The sequence below is a fragment of the Gopherus evgoodei genome, chromosome 3 (assembly GCF_007399415.2).
Source record: "Gopherus evgoodei ecotype Sinaloan lineage chromosome 3, rGopEvg1_v1.p, whole genome shotgun sequence".
Taxonomy (NCBI): domain Eukaryota; kingdom Metazoa; phylum Chordata; order Testudines; family Testudinidae; genus Gopherus; species Gopherus evgoodei.
Window position 1 is genome coordinate 191,931,763 of NC_044324.1, and position 8,630 is coordinate 191,940,392.

General features: G+C 42.0%; 1 pseudogene; it reads right to left on the bottom strand.

The window, feature by feature from the left end:
- Window positions 1-400: 400 nt before the first annotated feature.
- On the bottom strand, window positions 401-2,564 carry LOC115649429 (annotated as a pseudogene).
- Between the last annotated feature and the right edge of the window lie 6,066 nt (window positions 2,565-8,630).

Here is an 8,630-nt window from a genome sequence, read left to right on the forward strand (position 1 = left end):
TCTCCATAACGTTAACCACATCTGTGTCTTTTAACCACATTATTTTTGACTAGTTCACCAGAGATTTAGAAAAGATATTTAGAACATATGATATGACTCAAGTTTCTCTTTGCTGATGTTCACTATATTTCCTGAACCCTCACTGGTGAGGTTTAAAATTGTAGACTATCAAACTCTAGGAAATAGTGACATTGATAATATCAAAGCCTTGGTATTCCACATATTAGCTTCTTTTCAAGATGAAATGAATGTACCTGGCACAAACTGCTTAATAATCTCTCATTGGACTGATCAGGTTATAGATTTAATTCCTATTTTGTAAATGGAAAGCTTTGCTGAAATTAAATATGCAAATATGCCTTATTTGACTGTAAATGTTACATCACAAGCTTAATGTATTCTAATAGTCACATTCCATCGCATACATATCTTGTGTCAGTCCATTATCTGATTTCAAAACAAGTGGGTTGTTGGATGTTTTTAAGGCAGCTGTGAGCGGGTGCCAAAAATTTTTCTCTTTGTGTTCATCTGGGCTCCATTTTAAATGGGTTTTCCTTTTCAACCGTTTTCTGAGTTTGCGGGATTTCTGTTACACACTGTTGGTTATGAGGTCTTCCAACATAACCATAATGAGAGAATCTTGATTTTCATTCAGGACCTGCTGTTCAGGAAAATCTAGTTCATATTGACACCAGCAGCTGTTTACAAAGCTGAAAGAGAAAACAAAAAGGACCTTACGGCTGTTCTCTATGCAATAGAAAATATTACCAAGTACCAGATGCCTCAGTTCGAAATCTCTCTCATGGTAACATATTTTAAACCCATTCGTTTCTAGTTTTTCCAGAAAATTCTCTTTAGTCCAACTTGTATCATTTTCACTGTATGAAACGAAGGCATCATAAAACTTATTTTCTGTCCTCTTTTTGCCTTGTTTCCTTTTCACCATGCACCAATTCCAGCCCATTTTTCCAGGGTCCATTCAAATGCCAGATAAGCCTGTTATTACTGACATAGACAATATGTCTGTACAAGCTGTAATAGCCATTTGAACACCAATGGAACAATGCACTCCTTTTATCTGGTGGAAAGCTGCATCTTAGATTTTCTCAGATTTGGTCTATGGATATATGTATTCACAAACCAGTGCAAGTCACAGTTACAAAATGTTTCCCTTGAACAGTTAAAACATTGAATTTTGTCAAACACCCCAAAATGTCTTCCACTATTGTAGTAATGGCATTGTTGCTAATATCTAACTTAATCAAAGATTCTGGAAGCAACCTACTTTGAAGAAATGAGATCTTATTCCCAGATAAATTAAAATATTTCAATATTGGAAGAAATTTTCCAAGACAATCCATTACTGACAAATTATTGGGAGTTCTACAATAGAACAGTTTGACATTTATAAATGATTTACTTTCTCTGGCGGGCTTTCTATAGGTGTACCTTCTTGTCTTCTAATATATGAAATTGCAGCAATACGTATACTTCCAGGTTCAGTTTTGTCTACAACTATTCCAGAGCTGTCTGGATCAGTAGTATAGATGAACTGATTTCCCTGAATATTTATCTTTTCTTAATCAAACAATTTTGCACCAAAACTTTTGCTATTTGATTTATGCTTGTGAAAAACAAATCAATTATCTCAATTGTTGAAGGGAGACATATAGTATCTAAATTGTTTATGGGATTGTTACTAATATTTAAAACAAAAGCTTGCTGGATGTGAAATGACAAATGTTTCTAATATCTACATTGCTAATTGTTATTTTGTTGTAACTAGCATCAATAGACTACATTTTCCATTGGAAGAAAAAGGATAAAATGTGACAAGAGATCAATTTCCAGATTGTTGTGACTAATGTTCAGCTCTAAAATACTGTCCAGCTGATCTTTACAAAGACTGGCATCCGTTTTTTCCTGTCAGATCTTCCTCAGACAGTTTACAGTTTGCATTCCATATTTTGGCATTCTACAGAAAGCATGCCATATCATAGCAGGTGGAAACACAGTTATGTTTTTATCTAGTCTAGTCTAGTCTTTGAAAGTCCCGTATGCTTCACCTGAACTTGGAATGAACATTTAACAAGCCAGATGAACCTTTGGAATATTGCAACCCTTCTGCTGACACAGAAGACTTCAAAGCAGTCTCTGATGATCTTTCAAAATATTTATAATGTGGAAAATCTGCGGTTTCATGTATTTGTAAGAATTTAGGTGAGATGCAAGGTAAGGAATTTCATGCAACTGGTTGTTAAATGAAAGATTTATAGAAATACGGTTGAATACATTCTCAAAGGCACCAGATTCAATTTCCTGAATCTGATTGTAGGAAATGTCTAAAACTTCCAGAGCACCAAACCCTTCAAAGTCTTTTCTGATTATTTTTTCAATAATGTTATGTGAGAAATCAAGGACTCTTGCAGTTTTTGGAGCCTGTACCTCAGATATAGATTAAAGGTTTAAATAGGAGTACAGTAGTTAGAAAATTTGGAGCTAGAGGTATTATAATCTTGATTGAAGAATCCATCCTCATTGAATAAGAAAGAAATTAAATAGAAATAGATTCATAGACTCTAGGACTGGAAGGGACCTTGAGAGGTCATCGAGTCCAGTCCCCTGCCCTCATGGCAGGACCAAATACTGTCTAGACCATCCCTAATAGACATTTATCTAACCTACTCTTAAATATCTCCAGAGATGGAGATTCCACAACTTCCCTAGGCAATCTATTCCAGTGTTTAACTACCCTGACAGTTAGGAACTTTTTCCTAATGTCCACCCTAAATCTCCCTTGCTGCAGTTTAAGCCCATTGCTTCTTGTTCTATCATTGGAGGCTAAGGTGAACAAGTTTTCTCCCTCCTCCTGATGACACCCTTTTAGATACCTGAAAACTGCTATCATGTCCCCTCTCAGTCTTCTCTTTTCCAAACTAAACAAACCCAATTCCTTCAGCCTTCCTTCATAGGTCATGTTCTCAAGACCTTTAATCATTCTTGTTGCTCTTCTCTGGACCCTCTCCAATTTCTCCGCATGTTTCTTGAAATGCAGTGCCCAGAACTGGACACAATACTCCAGTTGAGGCCTAACCAGCGCAGAGTAAAGCAGAAGAATGACTTCTCGTGTCTTGTTTACAACACATCTGTTAATGCATCCCAGAACCATGTTTGCTTTTTTTGCAACAGTATTACACTGTTGACTCATATTAAGCTTGTGGTCTACTATGACCCCTAGATCTCTTTCTGCCATACTCCTTCCTATGGAGTCTCTTCCCATTCTGTATGTGTGAAACTGATTGTTCCTTCCTAAGTGGAGCACTTTGCATTTATCTTTATTGAACTTCATCCTGTTTACCTCAGACCATTTCTCCAATTTGTCCAGATCATTTTGAATTTTGACCCTGTCCTCCAAAGCAGTTGCAGTCCCTCCCAGTTTGGTATCGTCTGCAAACTTAATAAGCGTACTTTCTATGCCAACATCTAAATCGTTGATGAAGATATTGAACAGAGCTGGTCCCAAAACAGACCCCTGCGGAACCCCACTTGTTATACCTTTCCAGCAGGATTGGGAACCATTAATAACTACTTTCTGAGTACGGTTATCCAGCCAGTTATGCACCCACCTTATAGTAGCCCCATCTAAATTGTACTTTCCTAGTTTGTCTATAAGAATATCATGCGAGACCGTATCAAATGCCTTACTAAAGTCTAGGTATATCACATCCACTGCTTCTCCCTTATCCACAAGGCTCGTTATCCTATCAAAGAATGTTATCAGATTAGTTTGACACAATTTGTTCTTTACAAATCCATGCTGGCTATTCCCTATCACCACCTTCCAAGTGTTTGCAGATGATTTCTTTAATTACCTGCTCCATTATCTTCCCTTGCACAGAAGTTAAACTAACTGGTCTGTAGTTTCCCGGGTTGCTTTTATTTCCCTTTTTATAGATGGGCACTATATTTGCCCCCTTCCAGTCTTCTGGAATCTCCCCCGTCTCCCATGATTTCCCAAAGATAATAGCTAGAGGCTCAGATACCTCCTCTATTAACTCCTTGAGTATTCTAGGATGCATTTCATCAGGCCCTGGTGACTTGCAGGCATCTAACTTTTCTAAGTGATTTTTTACTTGCTCTTTTTTATTTTATCTTCTAAACCTACCCTCTTCCTGTAAGCATTCACTATACTAGACATTCCTTCAGACTTCTCAGTGAAGACCGAAACAAAGAAGTCATTAAGCATCTCTGCCATTTCCAAGTCTCCCGTTACTGTTTCCCCCTCCTCACTGAGCAGTGGGCCTACCCTGTCCTTGGTTTTCCTCTTGCTTCTAATGTATTGATAAAAAGTCTTCTTGTTTCCCTTTATTCCCATAGCTAGTTTGAACTCATTTGGTGCCTTTGCCTTTCTAATCTTGCCTCTGCATTCCTGTGTTATTTGCCTATGTTCGTCCTTTGTAATCTGACCTAGTTTCCATTTTTTATATGATGCCTTTTTATTTTGTAGGTCATGCAAGATCTCATGGTTAAGCCAAGGTGGTCTTTTGCCACATTTCCTATCTTTCCTAACCATTGGAATACCTTGCTTTTGGGCCCTTAATAGCGTCCCTTTGAAAAACTGCCAACTCTCCTCAGTTGTTTTTCCCCTCAGTCTTGATTTCCATGGGACCTTACCTATCAGCTCTCTGAGCTTACCAAAATCCGCCTTCCTGAAATCCATTGTCTCTATTTTGCTGTACTCCCTTCTACCCTTCCTTAGAATTGCAAACTCTATGATTTCATGATCACTTTCACTCAAGCTTCCTTCTACTTTCAAATTCTCAACGAGTTCCTCCCTGTTTGTTAAAATCAAGTCTAGAACAGCTTCCCCCCTAGTAGCTTTTTCAACTTTCTGAAATAAAAAGTTGTCTGCAATGCAGTCCAGGAACTTATTGGATAGTCTGTGCCCCGCGGTGTTATTTTCCCAACATATATCTGGATAGTTGAAGTCCCCCATCACCACCAAATCTTGGGCTTTGGATGATTTTGTTAGTTGTTTGAAAAAAGCCTCATCCACCTCTTCCACCTGATTAGGTGGCCTGTAGTAGACGCCCAGCATGACATCACCCGTGTTTTTTACCCTTTTTAGCCTAACCCAGAGACTCTCAACACTTCCATCTCCTATGTCCATCTCCACCTCAGTCCAAGTGTGTACATTTTTAATATATAAGGCAACACTTCCTCCCTTTTTCCCCTGTCTATCCTTCCTGAGAAAACTAGGGAGTTCTCCAGGTGAAGGAGGAGCACAGACAGCATCTGTGGGGTAAGTGACTGTCTGCAGTGTTTGGGTTTGTGTGTGTGTTTGGGGGTTACTTGCTGTGTGCTGAGCTTGTGTTTGTCAGTCTGTTTGGTTTGTTTGTTTGAAGGACCGTGTGCTGTAGCTGGCAGTTGGAGGTGGAGCTACTAGGAAGGTTTGAAAGCTAGAAGCCTCTGGTAATTGGCTGAACCTTAACCAGTGGGCGGGGCATTCACTCAGGCCAGGGCTTTATAAAGCTGCGCACAAGCGACCAGGGAGCTTAGCGAACAGGAGCTGCTAACAGGGAGTTTTGCAAGGGAGTTTGGAAGGGGAGTAGGAAGGGGGGGTGTCCCTTGTCAGTCTCATCTGTGACCCATTGGTCCCCTGAACCCATAACCTGAGCCACATCAAAAATCTTTCTGTTTACAGCAGAGAGGAGCGGACAGGGAACTGTAGACGGGAATTTGCGAGAGTTTGACAGAGGGAAGCTTACAATGGTGAGGAGGACCCGCAACACCTGTGCCAGCACTGCTTCTGTCTCCTCCACCTGCGCCTGTAGCCAGACAGAGCACCAAAGCATGGATGCTTTTACCCAGATTCTGGTGTGGGCTTGCAAAGACTGTAATTTGCAATTTCCACTTACTGATATCCAGGCTGGGGGTGGCATCCAATGTGAAAGGTGCCTGCTGGTGGAATCTCTCAGGCAGCAGGTGGGAGAGCTACAGGAGGAGGTGGCCAGGCTGAGGAACATCTATGTCCATGAGCAATTCCTGGACAGTATTCATGTGGAGACAGCTGATGGTGCTGTCCCAGTTGACAGGACTACCGACACACCACTGGAGGAGGAGATGCCTCAGGGTGTATCTGACACACCAGTGGAGGAGGAGGCTCAGGGTGGACACAGCCAGCTGGTTACTTCTAGCAGCAGGCAGTGCTCCACCGCTGCTGCGAACCCTCCTGTTGTGGTAAAAGATAACTGTTATGCTCTTCTTGATACAGGAGAGAAGAAATCACCCCCAACAGTGAAGGGGGTGAAGCCTCGTACCCCTAAGGCTGGGAGGTCTGCTGCCACCACTGATAAGAAACGTAGGGTAGTGGTGGTTGGAGACTCTCTGCTGAGGGGGACGGAGACACCCATCTGTCGCCCTGACCGTTCATCCCGGGAGGTATGCTGCCTGCCAGGGGCCCGTATCCGAGATGTTACAGAGGCTTTGTCGAGGATTATCCGGCCTTCTGACTACTATCCGGTGCTACTCATCCATGTGGGCACAAATGATACTGCGAGGTGTGACGCTGAGCAGATCAAGAGTGACTACAGGGCTCTGGGAGTACGGGTTAAGGAGTTTGGAGCGCAGGTGGTATTCTCTTCGATTCTTCCTGTTGAAGGTAGGGGTCCGGGCAGAAACAGATGCATCGTGGAGGTGAATGCCTGGCTGCGAAGATGGTGTCGCCAGGAGGGCTTTGGCTTCCTCGACCACGGGATGCTATTTGAGGAAGGACTGCTAGGAACAGATGGCGTTCACCTTTCGAAGCGGGGAAAGGCCTTATTTGCGCACAGACTGGCTAACCTAGTAAGGAGGGCTTTAAACTAGGTTCGGCGGGGACAGGTGAGCAAAGCCCACAGGTAAGTGGGGAACAAGACCTGGGAGATGGGTTGGAAACAGGAGGGAGCACGGGCAATAATGGCAGAGAGGAAGGAGGGTCAGGGCGAAGCTGGGAGGCAAGATCAAACCAGTATCTTAGATGCCTTTATACAAATGCAAGAAGTATGGGTAATAAGCAGGAAGAACTGGAAGTGCTAATAAATAAATACAACTATGATATTATTGGCATTACTGAAACTTGGTGGGATAATACACACGACTGGAATGTTGGTGTGGATGGGTATAGTTTGCTCAGGAAGGATAGACAGGGGAAAAAGGGAGGAGGTGTTGCCTTATATATTAAAAATGTACACACTTGGACTGAGGTGGAGATGGACATAGGAGACGGAAGTGTGGAGAGTCTCTGGGTTAGGCTAAAAGGGGTAAAAAACACAGGTGATGTCGTGCTGGGAGTCTACTACAGGCCACCTAATCAGGCGGAAGAGGTGGATGAGGCTTTTTTCAAACAACTAACAAAATCATCCAAAGCCCAAGATTTGGTGGTGATGGGGGACTTCAACTATCCATATATATGTTGGGAAAATAACACCGCGGGGCACAGACTATCCAATAAGTTCCTGGACTGCATTGCAGACAACTTTTTATTTCAGAAAATTGATAAAGCTACTAGGGGGGAAGCTGTTCTAGACTTGATTTTAACCAACAGGGAGGAACTTGTTGAGAATTTAAAAGTAGAAGGAAGCTTGGGTGAAAGTGATCATGAAATCATAGAATTTGCAATTCTAAGGAAGGGTAGAAAGGAGTACAGCAGAATAGAGACAATGGATTTCAGGAAGGCGGATTTTGGTAAGCTCAGAGAGCTGATAGGCAAGGTCCCATGGGAATCAAAACTGAGGGGAAAAACAACTGAGGAAAGTTGGCAGTTTTTCAAAGGGACGCTATTAAGGGCCCAGAAGCAAGTTATTCCGATGGTTAGGAAAGATAGAAAATGTGGCAAAAGACCACCTTGGCTTACCCTTGAGATCTTGCGTGACCTACAAAATAAAAAGGCGGCATATAAAAAATGGAAACTAGGTCAGATCACGAAGGATGAATATAGGCAAATAACACAGGAATGCAGAGGCAAGATTAGAAAAGCAAAGGCACAAAATGAACTCAAACTAGCTATGGGAATAAAGGGAAACAAGAAGACTTTTTATCAATACATTAGAAGCAAGAGGAAGACTAAGGACAGGGTAGGCCCACTGCTCAATGAGGAGGGGGTAACAGTAACGGGAGACTCGGAAATGGCAGAGATGCTTAATGACTTCTTTGTTTCGGTCTTCACTGAGAAGTCTGAAGGAATGTCTAGTATAGTGAATGCTTACGGGAAAAGGGTAGGTTTAGAAGAGAAAATAAGGAAAGAGCAAGTAAAAAAGCACTTAGAAAAGTTAGATGCCTGCAAGTCACCAGGGCCTGATGAAATGCATCCTAGAATACTCAAGGAGTTAATAGAGGAGGTATCTGAGCCTCTAGCTATTATCTTTGGGAAATCATGGGAGACGGGGGAGATTCCAGAAGACTGGAAGGGGGCAAATATAGTGCCCATCTATAAAAAGGGAAATAAAAACAACCCAGGAAACTACAGACCAGTTAGTTTAACTTCTGTGCCAGGGAAGATAATGGAGCAGGTAATCAAAGAAATCATCTGCAAACACTTGGAAGGTGGTAAGGTGATAGGGAATAGCCAGCATGGATTTGTAAAGAACAAA